The sequence below is a fragment of the Gracilinanus agilis genome, chromosome 3, assembly GCF_016433145.1.
Source record: "Gracilinanus agilis isolate LMUSP501 chromosome 3, AgileGrace, whole genome shotgun sequence".
Classification (NCBI taxonomy): domain Eukaryota; kingdom Metazoa; phylum Chordata; class Mammalia; order Didelphimorphia; family Didelphidae; genus Gracilinanus; species Gracilinanus agilis.
In genome coordinates, this window is record NC_058132.1 from 664,581,748 (window position 1) to 664,604,911 (window position 23,164).

The 23,164-nt window shown below is 34.7% G+C and overlaps 1 pseudogene; it reads right to left on the reverse strand.

Moving 5' to 3' along the window:
* Positions 1 to 2,529: 2,529 nt before the first annotated feature.
* Positions 2,530 to 3,359, reverse strand: LOC123240284 (annotated as a pseudogene).
* Between the last annotated feature and the right edge of the window lie 19,805 nt (positions 3,360 to 23,164).

A 23,164-nucleotide genomic window follows, 5' to 3' on the forward strand; every position in this document is an offset into this window, starting at 1 on the left:
TTTTTGAACAATAGCTACATGATGACACTTTGGGTATATTATAGAAGGAGTTCTTGATCAGTTATGGTTTGGATTAATTGGCTTCTGAGGTCCCTCTGGACTCTGAGGTTCTCTAACTTCATAGATGATAATTACAATAAAATGACTTAGTTAAGTATGGTTCTAGAGAAGATTTTCATGTTAGAAGTCTTAAATACTGTTTTCTTTTTCTCCTTCAAATATTGGACTAAAGGCTTAAACCCGATGGTATAAAATGTTCATGGTGTTAAACTTCAAGTCCTACTCAGAGATGAAAAAAAAAAGAAATCAGTTGTACAAATCAATGATGGGAGCAAAATGGGGTCCTGGAGTGTGCAAGTCTAAAAAGGCAGAGCTAGAACCAATGGATAATATATTTCAGCACATTATAAGGAAGAACTCCCTAGTAAAGGAGTCCAAAATTATAGTGCTTGCTTTGAAGCTAATGAATTCCTTCTTCTTGGAAATTTTAAGGTAGGGACTGGTCCCAGATCTCTTATGTTCTTTCTAACATTGAGATTCTCTGATTCTAAGGTCAAAGACATATGAGCTGTTAGACACTTTCTGCCCTCAAAGTACTATCCTTATGACCCATCATGACTTGCCAGTGATCTGGAAAATGGTAGCAATGCTATCTTTGGCAGAATCTTATCTCTGGCAGAGTTTCTCTCAAACTGGGAAGGTTTTACATGTGGTTTTTTTTACAGGCTTTTTTCCTCTCCAAGCCTAGCATTAAGTACAGAAGCTCATCACTTTTTATGTTGGTAACTAGGTGATGAATCATTTGGCCATGGCAACCCATGAAACAAAGAAAAATAAAATGTGGTCCTTAATCCTTGGCAGCTCCTTTTTGTTTCCACTGTGAAGATTGTAACATGGAAGGAAAAGGGATAGTAAGTGCTTAGGGATAGAATTGCTGGATTTTATACCTCTGATAAACATTGATTTAACCATTATGTTTCAAATAATTACCAAATTGATGAAGAATATTCCTTGATGAAATGGATCATATCACTGTTGACATTCTTCTATAAAAAACCCAGAAGATATAAAGAAAATATAAAAAGATAACTTACAAAGGCAATTACATTTTTTTGAAATTGTTTTTATAAGGTATACACAGATGATAAATATCACTTTGTTGGCATTGGACATTTTGCCTTACAGTAAGAAGATCACTGTGGATATTATTGCAGGTTGTATAACAAATAGCTTCTACAGAGGTTAGGCAAAGGATGAAGAGAAATGGTATGAATAATATTCCTATGAAAATTATTTTGAGAGACTGGTAAGAATATCAATTTATCGATTAGGCTAACAACACAACCAATAGATTGAAAAGTCAGTGGCCCTCTTGATAACCAAAGACCCTGAAGGACCTTAATTCAGATCAATAAACAGAGTTTTTGGAGCTCCTTCCTTGGACATCCCAAGACATCTCTAATGGGTAAAATAGTTGATTAGGAGGTGGTCAATCAAACCCTCAGCCCTTCCCCAAATAGACAGGTCATGGTTGTTACAATTTTCAGGTAGGCAGAAAGATAATCCTTGTCTCTCCTTTCTATCATGTAAATTCTGTTAAAAGGGAAGACATTCATGAGGATTCTTAAGGACAAAGAAAATACAAAAAGCAATAGGCTGGATGGAGTTATTTGACCCAGGTCCCAGACACATGAATACACAGATATTCTCACTGACCCTTATATAGAAATTAATATAGTATATAAAAAGAAATCCTTATTATAACTTGATTAGATTCTCTAAAACAACTTGACTTATGCATTGCAAAATTGAGCAACAGAGTAACAGAGATATGAGCTGAAGTTTTAATTCCATTGCTATAAGAAGTTCCTGGTCAGGGATTGCATCTACTGAAGCTGCTCTCTCCTTCTCTGCATCTTACACTCTGGAGTTTCCTAGAGTTCTGAGGAGATAAGTGATTTGTCCAGGGCCATAAATTGTGTCAGAAAGTGTTAAAAACACATGTTGGATAATATGCTTTGAGTGTAAAAATGAAAAGAAACAAAACACAGAAACCTTCATGGGTGTCTGTTATGAACGATTTTTTTTAAATGTTTCAAATGTGATGAATTTATTTTACTTTGATGCAAAACCAAAGCTTTCACTATAGAACAGAGGCCAATTTGATAAAAAGGTCATGAAAAAGTGGTGCAGGACATGCAGAATGTGATGTACAACCTGGAGGATCAGGTCATTTCCTTTATAACATGACACAACACTGTCGTTGAAGAACAAATTTAAATATCACTGAAAGAATGAACTGAAATGTGACACAAACGTTACAACTTCCATGCATTCCTTCAAGTATTTCTCTCTTATAATAGACTCAAAAACCTCTAGACTTCAGCATGGTGGTGCTACAACAATTCTTTGGAAGAATAAAAAGTTCACATTGTTGAAATTTTACAGAAGAATATTAAGGCCAAAACAGAGTGGATTCATTTCTCTTCATTTCCAGGGATAGATCTGATGCTTTACTTTAAAACTATATTAAGCTTCCAATTCAAATCCTAACCCAACTTTATGACATCCTGCCTGGAAGTTTTTTCCATCAATTAAAGCTGACAGCGTTAATTTTACAGTAGCTCAGAGTGTCTGAGTATAACCAAGTCCAATAAGGCTGGCATTATTCACTTTACCAGATAGAGAAGTTTTGTGATCCAACTTGTACTTAGCAGCAATGCCAAAACGGGTGTTGTTACTGCCAGCTGTCCAAGCAAGATTTATCAAAGTTTTAATCTTCTCACTAACTTTTCAGTGCCATCATTCACATGTGTATGCAGCTGGAAGTCAGCACCTTTATAACCCCGGGCAAAATTATTCTGAGATAGTTTGGATTTGGCTGTATCAAAACTCATCTGATAGCCAGCAAGCCATCCTTCACAAGCCAATACAGCTCAGCCATAGAGAGTCGGTCCAGAGAAATCAATGTCAACATTTCCACCAAGACTGAAACAGTCTCATCTATAGGAGGCCTTTAACTTGTCTCTCTTCTTGCCTGTGTTTGGTACAAATATGGCATCAAGAGTCAGCTTCAAACCATCAGCCAATTTATTTTCCATGCTGATTTCTGTCCCCAGGGTATTGTCTGTGTTCCATTTTTGAATGAAGGTAAGCCCATAATCACAGATCTTGTACGTTGTTTCTAAGTTACATGAAGTTTTCCCTGTATCAGGATATGAATGACCAGATGTGGAAAATTCCACTCCACTGGAAGACTTGGTTCAAAGATCTATTTTAACCATACCAAATCCATATCCTTTGTTGAAGACATCCTTGGCAGCCTTTCCTAGGTCACAGTAAGTTGGTGTGGTACACATTTCTCTGACTGAGGAGCCACTCTCTCTTCACCAGGGCAAAGCTGAAGGTCATCACCCTGAATGATTTCTTTAAGAAGAGAACATGAAGGTGCAGGACACTACTGACATCAAACAACATCACCAAAGAATGATAATGATTACATTTTAATCAACAGAACTACCAAAATGGATGTTTTCTTAATAAGGTTTTAATCTGCAAGCCACTGGTTAGATAATCTGAACACCAAAATCAACTCTAAATTAAGAAACAAAAATATAGGGACACTCTATAAAATGAGGATACACTTGCCATGTCAAATCTCCTGTAAAAGAACACTCCTGTTCAAACTAACTAACCAAATTATGGCAGAAAATATATATGCCCTTCTAGAAGAAAAATAGATTTCAGTCAGAAGATCTGAGAGTCTGAGAGGAAAATACCAACTGCACTCTTTTCTAGTTGTTTGACTGCTCAAGTTGGAGGTGAGTTTCAGTTTCTTTACCTGCCAAATGGAAGTATTTTCACTTTTGAGGAGGGTGTCTGGAAAAGTACCATGTAATAATGATTATTATGTTAAAAATAATGGCATATGAATCCCTCTCAGTTGAGCATATACAGGTATCCCTTCCATATTTTGACTTTTATTATAGTGGTTTTGACATATGGTGGATTGGCAAAAAGTAATTAAGTGGGAATTTTGGGAGAGTTTTGCAGAAGCAGCAAATGACATGCAAAAGCTAGGAGAGAAAACCAGAAAAGTTTGCAAATTCAGAAATGCATAAAATATGTGTATAGTATTATATAATATCAACATATTTTATCTTTTAAAATTTCTTTTTAAAGTTAAAATAAGTAATAAGTTACAGTTTGTGCAAAGAATTTAAAAAACAAAAAAATTTATGTGTGTTTTCCAGATCACAGAGGCTCCATGCCTCTAATTCCCTGATGTGGAAGGGATGCCTAAATTTTAAGCTGTTTTGAAAGAAATTATGGTATGTGTTCATTGATCTAATCTGAACTAGTTAAACAAAAGGTTGACACTAAAAAAATAGGAAAAGGAATAAATAAAGATGTTGTTTCTAATTATTATCATTTCCTAAAAATATATAAGTAAAGCCATGAATGAGTGGCTGAAAATTCTTAGAAAAAACACCAGCCCCTCATAAGTCACTGGTATTTCTCTATCCGAAGTCCAACAGCAAAAGAAAGGGAAATACCATTTAAAGTAACTATAGGCAATTAAAAATACCTGGGAGTCCACCTACCAAGATAGGCCTAGGAACTACATAATTACAACTAAATAACACTTTTCACACAAATAAAGTCAGATCTAAATAATTTGAAAACTAGTAATTGCTCAAGGAAAGACTGAGACAATATAATCAAAGTGGCAAGCTTACCTACATTAATTTACCTATTCAGTGCCATACCAATCAAACTATCCAAAAATTATTTCCTAGAGCTAGAAGAAATAATAAAATCCATCTAGTACAACAATAGGCCAATAATATCAAGGGAATTAATGAAAAAATATGAAGGAAGGTGACAGATCTCAAATTGTATTATAATATGGCAACCATCAAAACAATCTGCTACTGGTTAAAAAATAGAATAATGAATCAATGGAATAGATTAGGCATTCATTATTCAGTAGTAAATGACCATGGTAATCTAGAATAAAGGGTGAAAGTATAAACAAATTAGAGAACCATAGAATAGTTTACCTGTCTTATCTATGGATGAAAGAAGAATTTATGTCCAAAGAAGATATAGAGAATATTAAGAAATATGAAAAAAACAATTTTAGCTATATTAAAATAAAAAGATTTTGCACTAACAAAACCATTACAACCAAGATAAGAAAGGAAACAACAAACTGGGGAAATTTTTATATCATCTCTGACAAAGTCTCCCTTTCTCAAATTTGCAGATAACAGAGTCAAATTTATGAGTTTATAAAGTATTCCCCAGTAGGCAAATAGTCAAAGAAGATGAACAGACAATTCTTAGGTGGAGAAATTAGCATTATCTTTAATCATATAAAAATGCTTCTAATTACTATTAATTAAAAAAATGCAAATTAAAACAACTCTGAGGTGCCACCTCACACCTATCAGCCTGGCTAATATGACAAAAAATGAACAAGGACAAATGTTGGAAGGGATGTGAAAAAACTGGGACACTAATATACTGTTGGTGGGGCTGAACTGATAAAACCATTCTAGAGAGGTCTGTATCCAAAGAAATCAAAGACAGGGGGGAAGAACATTATTGTTCAAAAATATTTACAGCACCTTTTTTTCCCCTTTTTTGCAGTAACAAATGCAAGAATTTAAATTTAGGTTTTATGCTAAATATGAGAATTCTAAAGTAATATTTTGGTACTGATTTAGAAATATTACAGCTTAAGTCAAAATGACTTTTAGAAACTTTATTTACAAAGGGGTGGAAAGAGTGAAAGTGGAAAAATGTAGATAAAGAGACAAAAAGTACTGCCTAGCTACAAATACCTGAAGTTTAATCCTAATATCTCCAGACTACAAATGTGAATTTGAAAGTGAATCTCACCAGAATCCAAAGTCTTAATTAGGAAGCTAAAATTTGAAGAACCAGGAGATGCTGAAGAATCTTCTTAGAAACTTCAGTGCACACGAGGTTAATACCACCAAGAATTTGCCTAGAACTCACACCGAAGGGAGTGTTCCACCAAAGCACCAATGAGCAGAGAGGGTCTCCTCACCAAAGAACCAAGGAAGCAATCACTCCACTCATCACCACAAGCCAACATAGGATCCAGGGAAAGAGTTTCCTCCTCTAGTCTGGATCACCAATGCCAAAAGCATCACCTAATCCTAGAGCTGACCTTTTAAAGCAGTTTTCTCCATGGCACTTCCTGTTGCTCCTCCACTTTAAGAGAACCAGTCCCAGTCTTTCAATTTGCCTAGCACTGCACAAGAGGGGCAGTGACCTCTGGAGGTGTGAACTTTCTCTAGTAAATGACTTGCTAACTCTCTTACCTAATGTCAAGTAGGGATACTTTAGTTTTTGATTGATTAACTTAAAAGTTGCTGATTGATAGACAAAGAGAGTTTGATTCACTCTTCATACAAAGAACTAGAAACCAAAGGGATGCCTATCAATTAAGGAATGGCCAAATAAGTTGTACTATATAGTTATATAAATATATGTACATAAGCATGTACATATATACTATTTTGCCATAAGAAATAATGAACAAGAGGATCACAAAAACACCTGGAAAGACTTATATGAAGTGATGCAAAGTGAAGTGAGCAGAACCAGGAAATCATTGTACACAGTAATAGCAATAAAGTACAATAATCAATTGTGAAGGACATAACTATTACCAGCATTGTGAGGATCCAGGAAACTCTAAGGGATTCATGATAAAAAGATTATCCATTGCTATAGAAGGAACTGCAACATATGAATGCAAATTGCAGCACGCAATTCTTCATTTTATTTCTTCTGTGATTTTTTTCTCTAGTGTAAGCAATATGTGTCTTTTTTCACAATATGACAAACATGGGATTATGCAGTTTATGCTAAGATATATAAAACTTATATTACCTGTCATCTTGGGGAAGGGGGAGGTGTCAAGGGAGGGAGAGAACATGGATTTCAAAATGTTGGAAAACAATTATTGAAAATTATACCAACAATTAATCTTGGAAAAAACAAAAACAAAAAAGAAAAGAACTACTAGCAAACAATTGATCCACTTGCTAAGGGGAATGGGAGAGGGAATAAACATTTATACAGTACCTTCTATGGACCAGGCACTGTGTATACACTTTTTAAATAAATATTATCTTGGCTAGTACTCAAAACATCATGGTGAGTTAGGTGGCTATTAATATCACCATTTTATAGTTGAAGAAATTGAGGCAAACATATGTTAAGCGACTTGCTCATGGTTAGTAAATGTTTGAGGTCACATTTGAACTGAGATCATCCTAACTTTAGTCTTAATGCTCTATCCACCAACTGTCTTTTCTGCCAAGCAGAATGCCAGGATAACCATGAGTAGCTTTGATTTAGAATATTATTTAATCTGTTAAAACATTCCAGAAAATAATGGTGGAGGATTATTTGTCAAATACATACATGTATATAGAGAGAAAGAGATAGTTTGATAGACAGACAGACAGACAGATAGATAAACAGATGAATGGATAGGTAGATAGATGGATAGATAGATAAGTAAATATCATAATAGAGTGAAAAACTTTGGAGGAGAAAATTATCCTTCAGAGGACTTGGTGTGAGACCTAAGTAAGATCACTGCAAAACATTTATATTTAACATTAAGAGGACAACATATAGGAAGAGAATGGAGTAAATTTTTTAGTGATTTTATTATTATCATAGACAACGGAGAAAATATTTCTATTTGAACAACTCTTAATATTTATTGCCTTCTTTCAAGAAGTGGAAATTATATTAAAAAATCAAATCAGGGAAAGCAGATGGTTCAAAGAGGCACTATTAGCCATACAGTAGGTGCTGAAAAATGCTAACTGAATGATTACTTGCTTATCTCCCCTCCAATAAAATGCACATTGTTCAGGATAGGGACTGTGTCAGTTGTGTCTTTCAGTATTTATTGCCTAATTAAGTGACTTGAACAATGTAGGATCTTAATAAATATAAATAGAATTAAATTAAATACATAGGTAGCTATTTCTCCACCATATCTAAATGCCAACTGTTATGATATGGGAATGATAAAGGATTTTGAATCTTTACCTAACAGTAAATTTTTAAAAAGTCACCATTTTGGCAGTTATTTCTATTCAACTTGAGACTATTATCATACCTCTTGGATAGTTGATGGTTATAAATATGTTATAGAACTTAGGTAGAAACATATATCAGTACTAAAATAAAACAAAATGGTAGTGTTATTGGCTTTGGTTTGCTATTAGGAAGATCAACAAACTCTTGCCTAAGTAGTACTGAGTTTTGTTGTCCTTTTCTCTTTTTCTAATTCATCACAGTCAATTTCTCAATTCCTGAATGACTCAGAAGTACCTTCTAACATGCTTAATTGTTCAATTTAAAGGGCTTTTGACTGGAGGAGGTCACATCTGTTTTCCTCACTAATAGCCCTCTTTGGGAATCAGTTGAGGATCCTACTACAATGTCAGCTTTTGAGGGTAGGACCCATATCTTATTCATCTGTGTATATCTCTTGGAAGGTAGCTCAGTGCCTTTGACATAGTAAACCCTCAAACAATGCTCTTAGAATTGAATTAAATTTAGGGCATTTTTAATGATTCTTTTGAGCTTTCTCCCCACTGTAAAATCTACTCCAGTAATTCCTGATGGCATCAAGGTGATCCTGGGTTCTAGAAGGCTATGCTAACAAAGCATGAGATTCTGTGGGGTCTGCCATGCTGGAAAGTCATCAAGTACAATGCTGGCAATTCATTCTGTTTTCCGAGAACCAGCCTACTTAAGCAAGGAAAAGCTAATCATGAAAAGACTGGTCACTTGGAAATACATTCTTTGGCCGCAGCAACCTATGAAACAAAGAAAATGTAAACTGGCCCTAGCTCCTTATTTCTCCTTTCCAGTCCAGCATTAATGGTGACAGTAAAAGAAAAAAATAGTAGATAATGTGAAAAATCATATCATATTTAGGATGTTTATAAACATTCACTTTTTGCTAATATTGTAAAAGGAGTCATTGTCCAATGGTCAACAAGTGTATTTGCTCTTTGAGAAACTGAATTATGGAAATTGCAACATTCTCTCTATAATGGAAAGAATAAAAAAGAGGTTGCAGTTAAATGGCTCACAGGCTCTTCTTAGAAAAGAGGAGTTGAAAGAGTTTCTTTTTTTAATTACATTTCCCAAAGAAGTCAAGATACACCATTCCACAGAACATGTGGTCATCTTGTTTTGCAGTATTCAGATGAGTACTAGCACCTCTGGTGTGAGGGTTGGTTGAGCCCTTTTTAGGGCTGCTTATGCCTCTTTCACCCAGTTCACCCCTGTAGCTTCAAGAAGCCACACCTCAGCAGAAACTAGGTGAGTTAAGGTGATAATATACCTCATTCATGTGAAGACCACCCTCCAGTGGAATGGGCAGGAAAAGTCAGTTTTATTTCCAATGACTAAGTAGGTTACTGAAGCAGGTGCTGTGGAGTATGTTGAGTTTGATCAGACACAAAAGATGCCAAGGTCTTCTACAGCAACCTGGGTTATGGTCAGTCATCCTGACTTTTTGACTTTGATGATGACTGGAAGAGAGAGTGAGGCTGACAATTTCATGCATTTCTACCTCACTGTGGTATCATTAGTCCTCTTCAAACAGGAAGGGAGAACAATAACTGAGATGAAAAATTGGAAAAAAAAGATATCCCTGGAAATTATTTGCAGAGTATACAATGACATCTGTTACAGACCATGATGAAGACAAATTATAGTAACCCTTCATTAAGATCCTTTAAGTTAATTCAATGTAGATTTTGATACTTGGTTGAACCAGTGTAAAGACAGGTATAGATGAGGATGGTGAAAATTATACTTGAACATATGAATCAATTAGTAATACTAACCTTGATCTATTTTGTTGTCATTGATTCCAAAAAGAGTGTGAAATAAGAGAAAAGGACATCAACTCCATTTGTAACAATTTCATGTCCAATTGGGAGGGGCTTGAGAAACCTGAGTCCAGTCTCTATGTGAATAAGGATCCTTTATAAGGGTGATGTTAAACTCAAAAAGAAATGACTCCTTGACATATATATTGACTTAGAAAACCATGAATCAACACTATCTGTGTTGTAGTGTATTCTTATTTGTTTAGTTAAATATTTCGCTATTACATTTTAACAAAGTTTGCTAGGGAGTTTTGGAGTTTGATATTTCTTCTTGATGACATATCTGGCAACTGGTTATATAAACCATTACTTGATAATCTATAGTTTGAGGGAAACCCCTGCTTACCAGACTACTCGACTCTAGTGATAATGTAGATGGACTAAGTGTGATGGAGAGCTGGTATAGCATAAATATCCAAATCCTGGGATGGACTCTGCTGTTTTCAATCACTGAGTTCTCTTCCCACCATAACCTGATGACCATTGCACCTGAGAGAGATTTTAGTACCATCAGCCTGATTTTGTGCCTTTCTTTCTATGAGTGAAAATAATTAAGTATTATTGCTTCATACATTGTTGTTTTAAATCATCCTTTAAAAAAAGACATTCCTGAAAATCTCCAAATTCATGGAAAGGACAAAGTAAAATGATCAGCACAGTGCCTGGCACAGATTAGGCACACAGATAGGTGATGCAGTGACTAGAATTCTGGACCTGAGTCAGGAAGATTTGAGATTAAACCCATCCTCAAATATTTACTAGATCTGGAAATTCGGCCAAGTCACTTAACCCTAGTCACTTCAGTTCATCATCTATAAAATGGAGACATATTGGAGGAGGAAACGGAAAAACACTCCAGTATCTTTGCCCCAAAATTTCCCTGGACAAAGCCCAGGGGTCACATAGAGTTGGACATAACCAAACAAGGAATTTTTATTAATTGCCTTTTGAAGCTTACTTTTCTATTTCAAAATAAATGTTTGATGTTCAATTGTGTCTATGATATATTGATATGAGAATTAATTTCAATGATCCAATTTTAAATCTTTCTACGAATGGTCTGCCCATCCTGTTTGATTTTCCCACATGTTTGTAATAGGAGTTTCAACCTTTATGTTAGGGTTGAATATGGAAGCTGCTAGTTTAATTCAGGGTTGGACGTTGAATATACTTTGTTGTAACCATAGGGTCATTAGGCAGAGTGATGGCACAATGGATAGAGCAGTGGGACTGGAATCAGAAGACCTGAGTTCAAATATGACCACAGAATCTAGCTGTGGGACTCCTTCATATATATCATTTAACCTTTGTCTGCCTCAGTTTCTTCAACTATAAAGTCATTTGAAAAGCATCTATTTCCCTGAGTTGTTTTAAGATTAGATGAGACTATTTTGTATCACCTTGTACATAGTAGACATTTAATAAATGCTTAAATGCTTGTTTATTTGGTAAACATATGAGGTAAATGAACTCAGACAATTAAGTGAGACACTTCAGTAAATTGGAGAAAACTTGGTTCTCCCTACTCATATGCTCTATATGTTTTTTGTTTTAAAATCCTTTTTCTTTGGTTTTTAAACTTCTCAGTGTCTTCATGACTTAGAGAGAAAAGAAGTTGCAAACATATAATTCAGAAACAACCTTCAGTAGTAATGGGAAAGAAGAAATATACTAACATTTTGACATGACAAGGTCTTTGCTGTAAAGAATTGAATCTGTCCTGGATCTCTCCCAAGGTTAATTTTTCCATCATTGGGCCTAATGGCCCTTTTTCTGAAAGAGGATTGACGAGCCGTATTCTTTATCACGAGGTTCAAGAGTTTGTTTAACGCATGATTGTGATAACAACATAGAACCATGCCATTAAAAATGGATGAATCCTTAGGGTTTGGCATGTTTGGGTGTTTGGATCATGATGTCAAGGAGAAAAACCTCATATAATCTGATATGAGGTGTTCTTTTTTTTTGATGGCTGAGTAATAATAAGCTGCTAAATAAATTCTATGATAGTACTGATTTTGATGGCTTAGAATTAGATTCAAAAGCATTATCTAGTGCTTCAGACGTTTGTCTAGTGTGACAGGTCAGGGATTGTTTTAGTGATTTCCTAGATCTACTCTAGTTTTGGTATAAGGAGGCTTACAATGTAATGTAATAGATCAGAGAAGGCTGGGTTAAGATTTAGAAGAAAAGGATTTAAATTCCCACTTTACTTGTTATTGTAGCAAAAGGAGCCTTACCAAATCACTGAGCTAGTGGGTGGAGAAAAGAGCTTATGAGGTATGATCAGGAGGTTTTTTGGGGTCTTCTGGCTGGAGTGTGGAGGCTGGACAAACTCTTGTCAGTGGTGAGCTTCAGTCCATCATGGTGGCCAATAGATTAGTAAACTAAATACCTCTCTATCTTTTTCCTACATTTCCCTCTCTTTACTATTGATCCTTTGATTTAATAAAGTTATTAAAGCTACTAGCAGCTTCACAATTTTAATTCCAAATATTTAATTATTTAAATTTAATTATTCCACACCCCGTTTCTCTTGACTTGTTTCCTTTTTATAATGATAAGGGGGTTGGGAAAGAAGATATTTAAGATCTCTTCAAGTTCCAAATCCTATAATTTTTTTTAATCCTTACCTTCTTTCTTAGAATCAGTATCATATATTGGTCCCAAGACAGAAGATCAGTATTGGCTAGGCAATGGGGGTTAAGTGACTTTCCCAGGGTCACAGAGTTAGGAAGTATCTGAGGTCAGATTTGAACCCAGGACCTCTCCTCTCCAGACCTGGTTCTCAGTCCACTTGGACTGCCATTGTTTTATTGTAGTGGCTGGGAAAGTAAGCAATTCTGGTAATGGGTTTCCCTTACTGATTTACCTTTATGAGAGTTTTCTTACAATGTTGAAGGCTAACTCTTTCCAATTCTTCCTCATTTTTTGCCTGAATAATAGTGAAAATTGTCAACTTTTGCAATAACATTTTATAGTGAATAATTTTGCTTAGGCTAGGCAACACTAAGGCTACAGCATGATTAAAATGCATTAATAAGTGTGATGGCAAAGAGAGAAGGCCCATATGTTCCTTTTCTTGATACGAGTGACTCTGTTTTCAAGTGATCTTCCATTTTTGTGTAAATGAACAATTATGTCCACTCCTTCGGATTTAAGATTTCTCTCTTCTCCAGTTCTTATACAGTATGGCCACAGAAAAAAAGAAGCACCCCAATCTAAGCCACCAAGTCCCACAGTAGGGAAGCAGATGAGTAATTCTCCATTCCCTCTCCTGGAACATAATAAACTCACTTTCTTAAGACCAGCTGCAGACAGTTGTCACTCACACTAATTGCTAGTCTTTTTTTCTTTTTCTTTTTCTTATTCTATGTACTCTATTAATCTGGGAGAAATAACCTGGTAGGGAAGGAGCCCACTTAGTTTACAGAGATTTTCCTCTTTGAGTCAACTGGTTTCTTCCTGCTATAGCATGTAAAAATGGCTGAATAAAGCTTTTTATTGACTTGTACCCTACACTTAATCAGTGGGTCTTTTTAAAGTAAACATAGCCAAAATAAAAAAAGGAGACAAAATTCTGTGTGTGTGTGTGTGTGTGTGTGTGTGTGTCTGTGTGTCTGTGTGTCTGTCTGTCTGTCTGTCTATCCTTCTCTCCTCCTAGTGTCTTACTTCACCAGGGGTCCCATGTCTTTACACTACCTTCTTGCTTTCTGAAACTCCTCATTTTGGAACCCTACTTGAATATTTCTAAAACTTCTCCTGAAATCTCAGTTTCTCAGAACTCCTTTTTCTTCCCTCAATAAGCCTAAATCATCTAAGATTAGTTGGAAAGCAAATTTTATTATAATACTACTTTGGAATTACTTGGGTATTTTCATTTTAAAAGAAAAATTTAAAAGAGAAACTCCTTAACCTTCTCCAAATTCTAGTTTGCTCCATACTCTATATAAGGGCACCTAGAGGTCCTAAGATGGGCAGCCTCCAAATGGAATCTCTCATCTCCCTCTCCATCTCCACCATTTTGCCTCTGCCTCTTTTCCTTTTAAACACTATTGGCGAGAGTATTCCCCTCCTACTTACAATCCTGCCAGAGAAAACCTAGAATCATAAACCTGACATTAGACTGACTTCCCCTTCCCAGTGAGATGACCCATTCTTCTTTATGCCCTATTTGATGGAATGGAGACTCAAAAGCATTCTAAGGACTCCTGTGCCTTACCATCCTCCATGATTCTTGTCCATCATTTTCCACTATTCTTGTGACCTATAGATCTTAAACATTTTTTTAATCCTTACCTTCTGACTTAGAAGATCAATAATAAGTATTGGTTTCTGCCTTGGAACCAACTTAGAATTGATATTAAGTATTGGTTTCTGCTTTGGAACTGACTTAGAATTGATATTAATATTGGTCCCAAGGCAGAAGAATGGCAAATACTGGACAATTGTGGGGAAGTGACTTGTCCAGGGTCACACGGCTTAGAAGTGCCTGAATCCATATTTGAACCCAGGACCTCCTGTCTGCGGGCGTGTCCCTCTCTCCATTGAGCCCACATTTCTATTCTTGAGATCTCTGGATCTTAAGACATTGACCCTCCTCTGTTTCCCCTCCCCTTCATCTGAGTGCCTGCACAATCATGGAGAACAGAGACTATGTTGTTTTCTATTTGGATCTCCAATACTTAACATAGTGCTTGGTACATAGTAAGTATTTAATCATGTTTCTTTCATTCCTAAAATAAATCTCCATTTGGTGGCATTTCAAGCAATGGAATAGAACAAAAAGGAGAATTTTAGACAATTGAGAATGGGGTAATAATGTGAAAGGATGTCTTTATGGTGTCCTTTAATTCAGCCCATGTCATCAGTGCCTCTTTGGTCTTTATTTAAGCTGGCCTTGTATCCCACAATGAAGGGCAATGTTTGCACATAGTATGCTTAATCTGTTTTTTATATGATGAGGATGATAAAAATAAATGATAATGGAATCGCCAAAATAATTTCTTTGCTAGATAGTCACACTTCATCACAACTTTATGTACATTTTATTTCTGCAATCTCTTCTAAATATGGGGGTTAAATGAATAACATTTTTAAAAAATGAAGTCTCTGATGGGTGCTCAGAACGGTTGTCAACAAGCACTAGAAATATGAATACCAAAACAAGACGGGCTCTGTCCTTAAGGAACTCGTGTTCTAAGAGGAAGAAATGGCACATAAAGGGCTGTTATAGTGTGAGAACTCCTAGAGATGACAAGGAGAGCCAGAATGGAATTGGTCGACATGCTTTCTTTTAAGTAGCAATCACAGTTTTGATTTGTTTATGGATCCAGAGTGGAAAGCAGCAGATGGCGAGTCAGGGTGGCAGGGTTTGGTGGTCTGGAGGGAACGACAGCAGGCAGAGCAGATGGCAAGATGGCCAGGGTGGAATACGAAGCTAGGACTAGTGGGCCATAGGGTAGAGTCACCCACATGAGCCCAGGTTTGTTAGCGGAGGGAGTTATGTCCTCTGGGGCATAGATTCTTATCTAGAGGGGAAAGAGACAAGCAGATAGGGCAGATGGCTTGAAGATGATTGAGTATTCAGTTATTTCACCTCCCTCCCACCCATGTCCCTTTTTTAAAAAAAGAAAATACTTTTGCATGGATATGTATATGAATAATTAATTTCATGGCTCTGGAATACCTTCACTCACTTTTGATCTCTAAATGCCTATTATGATCCAGCACCATATCACACAGAAGACCCCACAGGAAAGTGAATCAAAGATTCATAACTAGTATAAATCAGTTATATTAAGCTCAAGTAGAAAGAGAGTCACTGAACTATACATAAGGATCCCTGCTGACTGTGTATTAATGAAGAAAACCACATATTGACATTATCGATATTCTACTGTATTTTATTTATTTTTTAAAATATTTCCCAATTACTTTTTAATCTGCTTTTGCCATACTGGAAAGTATAATAGGTCTTATGGATATCTGACATTTCTGGTATAAAAAAAAGTCTTATGGCTCTCACCAGAATGGGTGAAAGAACATTTTCATTTGAATGTTGGACCTTATTCAAAGGGGAAAAAATTGATGGCAACATAAAGTTGACACTGAACAAATTAAAAATACCAAGTTCTAGAGGATGAGAATCTTTGATTCCTTAACCCTTTGACTGTGATTAGGAATAAATCAAAAGACAGAGGATTTGAAAGAAAATGAAGCTTTGAAAATAGCTTAATGATTTTCAAATTCCCTAGAAATACTTTTCATGTGGTTTAATGTCAAACACATATTTGCCTAATTTCAAATGAGTTGAAAATGAGCTTTCTCTTGCCACAAACACATACATCAATTAAAAAATAATATATTGGAAGAGGGAAAAGTGTTTACTACAAAAATAAAATCATTTGATAAAGTTTGTGAAGTGATAAACCAAATAAAAGAAGCTCTTATATGTGACAACTTTGAAATCATAAATACTGTAACATTTCAAATTCTATAGTAGCCTGTGTATGATTATACTCACTAGCTGTATGACCCCAGGCAAATCAGTTAACCCTGCTTGCCTCAGTTTCCACATTTGTAAAATGAGCTGAAGAAGGAAATGGCACTCCACCCTATAAATATTGGGGATAAATGAATATCTTTTATAAAAAAAATTAGGCATCTGATGGGTGCTGTTTGCCAAGAGATGGATCTCTGCCAAGAAAATCCCAGATGAGGTCACAAAGAGTTTAACACAGCTAAATACTGAATAATATAAAATAAAATTATTTTAACATATTATAAAAGGTCATCAGCAGATGCATGGGTGATATGTGCTTGATATGCTATATTACCAATGAGTTGTACTCAGCAAAGGTGGTATAAAAGTTATTAATTGTCTTATGAGAAAGAGATAAAATAATGTAGTATTATATATTATATGTAGCATATATATTATATATATATATATTACATATTATATATATATATATGTGTGTGTGTGTGTGTGTGTGTGTGTCTGTGTGTGTGTGTGTGTGTGTGAATGACAGATGACCAGATCAAATAATACACTGGGTTTGAGGAAATATTAAAAGAATCAGAGGAAAACTTGCAGTTCATTCAACAAGATTTGAAGAAGAAATGAGTGGACAGGAATCACTCAAGGTGAGAAGATATAAGCAGGCTGTTATCTATACTGGTCAAGGAAATTAATTTTTTGAATTATTAAAGGAGAAGTCAAAATATATCATTTAACTGATTTTTTGAGGGAAGGAGGAAATAACTGGGTCTCCTGATCTTGTGTAGACCAGAAGTTCAATTACCACTCATACATGAGAACCTAGCAATGAGCCCCCTGCTCCATTCTGCCTGGGCTGGTGAACCCTTCCTTAAGCAACCTGGTCGCCCCACCTCTGGGGAAAGAAGGGTTATCAGCCTACATAGTATAGAATTTAATTAGTACAATATGGACACTTTATTGGCTTTAGACCTGCTGCAGCTTAGAATAGCTGAGCTTCAATGATCCAGCAGCCTCAATCTCCTTATAGGCATGAGCTGCCACATCAGGTGCATTTAACTCAATATTATGCAAGGAAAAATTAAGAAATGATAAAAAAGAATCGTAAATAAAATTTAACAGGAATTTATTGTGCATATGTATATATATGTGCATACATATATATAAAACAAAATTTAACAAGAATAAATTCAAATAATGTACATGCAAAACTATTTATTTACTTAGTTCTTTCTGAATTACTTAACTACCTAAGAAGTTCCCAAACCATTTAGACTTGGATGTTAGGATTTAATACTTTGCTTTCCTTTCAGACATCAAGAAACCATGAGAGGCCTCAGAAAACTAATCCTTTTGTGGCTATTAGTATCAGTGGTACCATGTCCCCCATTCATCCCTTCTTCCAAAAGTTATTTCTTGGTCTTTTGTTCCTCCAGATGATTTTTGTTACTTTATTTAATTCTATAAACTACTTGTCACTTTCATTGATATGCCACTAAATATGTAAATTAAATTAGCTAGCACAATGATTTTTTTTTAATATAGAATGGCTTCACCATGAACATTAAATCTCCCTTACATTCTTCTGATTTTATTTTTGTAAACAATAAAAATCTAATTTATATAATTTTTTTCCTGTTAAGAAAATCTGCTTTCTTTTTCTCCTGCCACTCTCCTCTATTGGAAAATAAAGAGGGGATAGCTGGGTAGCTCAGTCTAGAGAAGAGAGGTCCTAGGTTCAAATGTGTCCTTAGACACTTTTTAGTTGTGTGACCCTGGACAAGTCACTTAACCCCCATTGCCCAGCCTTTACCACTTTTCCACCTTGGAACCAATACATACATAAAAGAAAAAAAGGAAATCATAACCATTGCAACAAATATGCATAGTCAAGAAAATAAATAGTTCTTCACTGGTCATGTCAAAGTATGGATATGAATACATTCCTATACATACATACATACATACATATAAACATATGTACATGCAGACACACATACTTGCATGCACATCTTTAACTTTATTTATATCTCCATCTCAATTTCTATTCTGATTCTAGAAGTGGGTTGCTTGGTAAACATTATTTTTTTGTTGGTGACTCCTAGATATTCTAATTATTTTGCATTTGTTTTGAATATAATTTCTCTATTGTTTTATCTTAGTTTGTGTTTAGTGCTATAAAGGAATATGAAAATTGCTAGAACTACTCAAAATAGTAGTGGGTAGAAGATGCATCCTTGATCTATCCCTGTTTTATTGGGGAAAAAAAATTCATTGATTCATTATTGCATATACTTCTAAATGTTGGCTTTGGGTCTGCATTTTTATTTAATTAAAAAGGAGAGTGATTCTTTGCCTAGATTTTTAAAATGAATTAAGCAAAAATGAATATTATATTTAGTCAATGATTTTTCCATATCTATTAATATTATCAGATATTTTTTCTTTATATGATTAATTATATTTGGTTTTCTAATACTAAAGCACCCTTGTATTCCAATATAGATCCAATTGCTTCATAATTTAAAGTTGATTCCCCCCCCATATTATGGTAGTCTCACTAATAATATTTTTTAATTTATTAATTATTATGATGAGTGATATTATTCATTTTTGGTTTAAGCTATTTGTTTAATTTGCCTTAGACTTGTTATCAAAACTGCTTTTGATGGGGGCAGCTGGGTAGCTCAGTGGATTGAGAGTCAGGCCTAGAGGCGGGAGGTCCTGAGTTCAAATCCGGTCTCAGACACTTCCCAGCTGTGTGACCCTGGGCAAGTCACTTGAGCCCCACTGCCCACTCTTACCACTCTTCCACCTAGGAGCCAATATACAGAAGTTAAGGGTTTTTAAAAAACTGCATTTGTCTCATTGTAGGTAATTTCTCAGGGGTCTTTTTCAATTATTGTAAATGGTTTTTGTATTACATATATCAATTGTTCTTTGATTATTAATAGTATTACCTTGAAATTTCATTTGCATGAAGGATTATTTTTCTTCGGTAGTTCATTTATGACTTACTTCCTTGAGATAGCTATTTAAATCCCTCATACTTTGTACTAATTTGGATAGTTTATGTATTTTATCCATTTTTAACTTCCCATTTTTGCTAGCATATGTATAAAGTAGATTTTAAAACATTAATTTTTTTTATATTTTAAAGCTATTTAAATTTTCATTTTATGTTTATTGTGGATTTATTTTCATTTTTCATTTCGATAATTTAAATTGGTCTTTTTTCTGAATGATAGATATTATTTTGTAAGTCTTCCAGAATTTCAGAGATGTGAAAGGAACCTAGATGGCAACTTATTCCCTCACATACATGAAAAGAAATCCTGATTCCAACACACCTCACAGGTGATTAACTGACATTTGCCTGAAGATTCCAGCCAGGGGAACTCATTAGGTAACCCATTCTACTGTGTGGTTGCACTAATTGNTATATATATATATATGTGTGTGTGTGTGTGTGTGTGTGTGTCTGTGTGTGTGTGTGTGTGTGTGTGAATGACAGATGACCAGATCAAATAATACACTGGGTTTGAGGAAATATTAAAAGAATCAGAGGAAAACTTGCAGTTCATTCAACAAGATTTGAAGAAGAAATGAGTGGACAGGAATCACTCAAGGTGAGAAGATATAAGCAGGCTGTTATCTATACTGGTCAAGGAAATTAATTTTTTGAATTATTAAAGGAGAAGTCAAAATATATCATTTAACTGATTTTTTGAGGGAAGGAGGAAATAACTGGGTCTCCTGATCTTGTGTAGACCAGAAGTTCAATTACCACTCATACATGAGAACCTAGCAATGAGCCCCCTGCTCCATTCTGCCTGGGCTGGTGAACCCTTCCTTAAGCAACCTGGTCGCCCCACCTCTGGGGAAAGAAGGGTTATCAGCCTACATAGTATAGAATTTAATTAGTACAATATGGACACTTTATTGGCTTTAGACCTGCTGCAGCTTAGAATAGCTGAGCTTCAATGATCCAGCAGCCTCAATCTCCTTATAGGCATGAGCTGCCACATCAGGTGCATTTAACTCAATATTATGCAAGGAAAAATTAAGAAATGATAAAAAAGAATCGTAAATAAAATTTAACAGGAATTTATTGTGCATATGTATATATATGTGCATACATATATATAAAACAAAATTTAACAAGAATAAATTCAAATAATGTACATGCAAAACTATTTATTTACTTAGTTCTTTCTGAATTACTTAACTACCTAAGAAGTTCCCAAACCATTTAGACTTGGATGTTAGGATTTAATACTTTGCTTTCCTTTCAGACATCAAGAAACCATGAGAGGCCTCAGAAAACTAATCCTTTTGTGGCTATTAGTATCAGTGGTACCATGTCCCCCATTCATCCCTTCTTCCAAAAGTTATTTCTTGGTCTTTTGTTCCTCCAGATGATTTTTGTTACTTTATTTAATTCTATAAACTACTTGTCACTTTCATTGATATGCCACTAAATATGTAAATTAAATTAGCTAGCACAATGATTTTTTTAATATAGAATGGCTTCACCATGAACATTAAATCTCCCTTACATTCTTCTGATTTTATTTTTGTAAACAATAAAAATCTAATTTATATAATTTTTTTCCTGTTAAGAAAATCTGCTTTCTTTTTCTCCTGCCACTCTCCTCTATTGGAAAATAAAGAGGGGATAGCTGGATAGCTCAGTCTAGAGAAGAGAGGTCCTAGGTTCAAATGTGTCCTTAGACACTTTTTAGTTGTGTGACCCTGGACAAGTCACTTAACCCCCATTGCCCAGCCTTTACCACTTTTCCACCTTGGAACCAATACATACATAAAAGAAAAAAAGGAAATCATAACCATTGCAACAAATATGCATAGTCAAGAAAATAAATAGTTCTTCACTGGTCATGTCAAAGTATGGATATGAATACATTCCTATACATACATACATACATACATATAAACATATGTACATGCAGACACACATACTTGCATGCACATCTTTAACTTTATTTATATCTCCATCTCAATTTCTATTCTGATTCTAGAAGTGGGTTGCTTGGTAAACATTATTTTTTTGTTGGTGACTCCTAGATATTCTAATTATTTTGCATTTGTTTTGAATATAATTTCTCTATTGTTTTATCTTAGTTTGTGTTTAGTGCTATAAAGGAATATGAAAATTGCTAGAACTACTCAAAATAGTAGTGGGTAGAAGATGCATCCTTGATCTATCCCTGTTTTATTGGGGAAAAAAAATTCATTGATTCATTATTGCATATACTTCTAAATGTTGGCTTTGGGTCTGCATTTTTATTTAATTAAAAAGGAGAGTGATTCTTTGCCTAGATTTTTAAAATGAATTAAGCAAAAATGAATATTATATTTAGTCAATGATTTTTCCATATCTATTAATATTATCAGATATTTTTTCTTTATATGATTAATTATATTTGGTTTTCTAATACTAAAGCACCCTTGTATTCCAATATAGATCCAATTGCTTCATAATTTAAAGTTGATTCCCCCCCCCATATTATGGTAGTCTCACTAATAATATTTTTTAATTTATTAATTATTATGATGAGTGATATTATTCATTTTTGGTTTAAGCTATTTGTTTAATTTGCCTTAGACTTGTTATCAAAACTGCTTTTGATGGGGGCAGCTGGGTAGCTCAGTGGATTGAGAGTCAGGCCTAGAGGCGGGAGGTCCTGAGTTCAAATCCGGTCTCAGACACTTCCCAGCTGTGTGACCCTGGGCAAGTCACTTGAGCCCCACTGCCCACTCTTACCACTCTTCCACCTAGGAGCCAATATACAGAAGTTAAGGGTTTTTAAAAAACTGCATTTGTCTCATTGTAGGTAATTTCTCAGGGGTCTTTTTCAATTATTGTAAATGGTTTTTGTATTACATATATCAATTGTTCTTTGATTATTAATAGTATTACCTTGAAATTTCATTTGCATGAAGGATTATTTTTCTTCGGTAGTTCATTTATGACTTACTTCCTTGAGATAGCTATTTAAATCCCTCATACTTTGTACTAATTTGGAGAGTTTAGGTATTTTATCCATTTTTAACTTCCCATTTTTGCTAGCATATGTATAAAGTAGATTTTAAAACATTAATTTTTTTATATTTTAAAGCTATTTAAATTTTCATTTTATGTTTATTGTGGATTTACTTTCATTTTTCATTTCGATAATTTAAATTGGTCTTTTTTCTGAATGATAGATATTATTTTGTAAGTCTTCCAGAATTTCAGAGATGTGAAAGGAACCTAGATGGCAACTTATTCCCTCACATACATGAAAAGAAATCCTGATTCCAACACACCTCACAGGTGATTAACTGACATTTGCCTGAAGATTCCAGCCAGGGGAACTCATTAGGTAACCCATTCTACTGTGTGGTTGCACTAATTGCCAGGATGGTTTCTTTGTAACAAGCCTTTATTTGGCTTTATTTAGTTTCTATTCATTGCTCCATTTAACATGTTGAACAAGTTGAAACCATCTTGAAGATAATGACTGTGCCTTTCTAAGTGATACATATAATTTTAAAAAATTCTCTGAAATCTTAGGTTTGGAAAATCAAATTTAGGAGATTGTATTAAATTAGATTAAACCTTATTACTAGTAAAATTATCTAGGAACCTCTATAAGTGATTTGGAACCAGAAAAAGAGAGACCCCTTC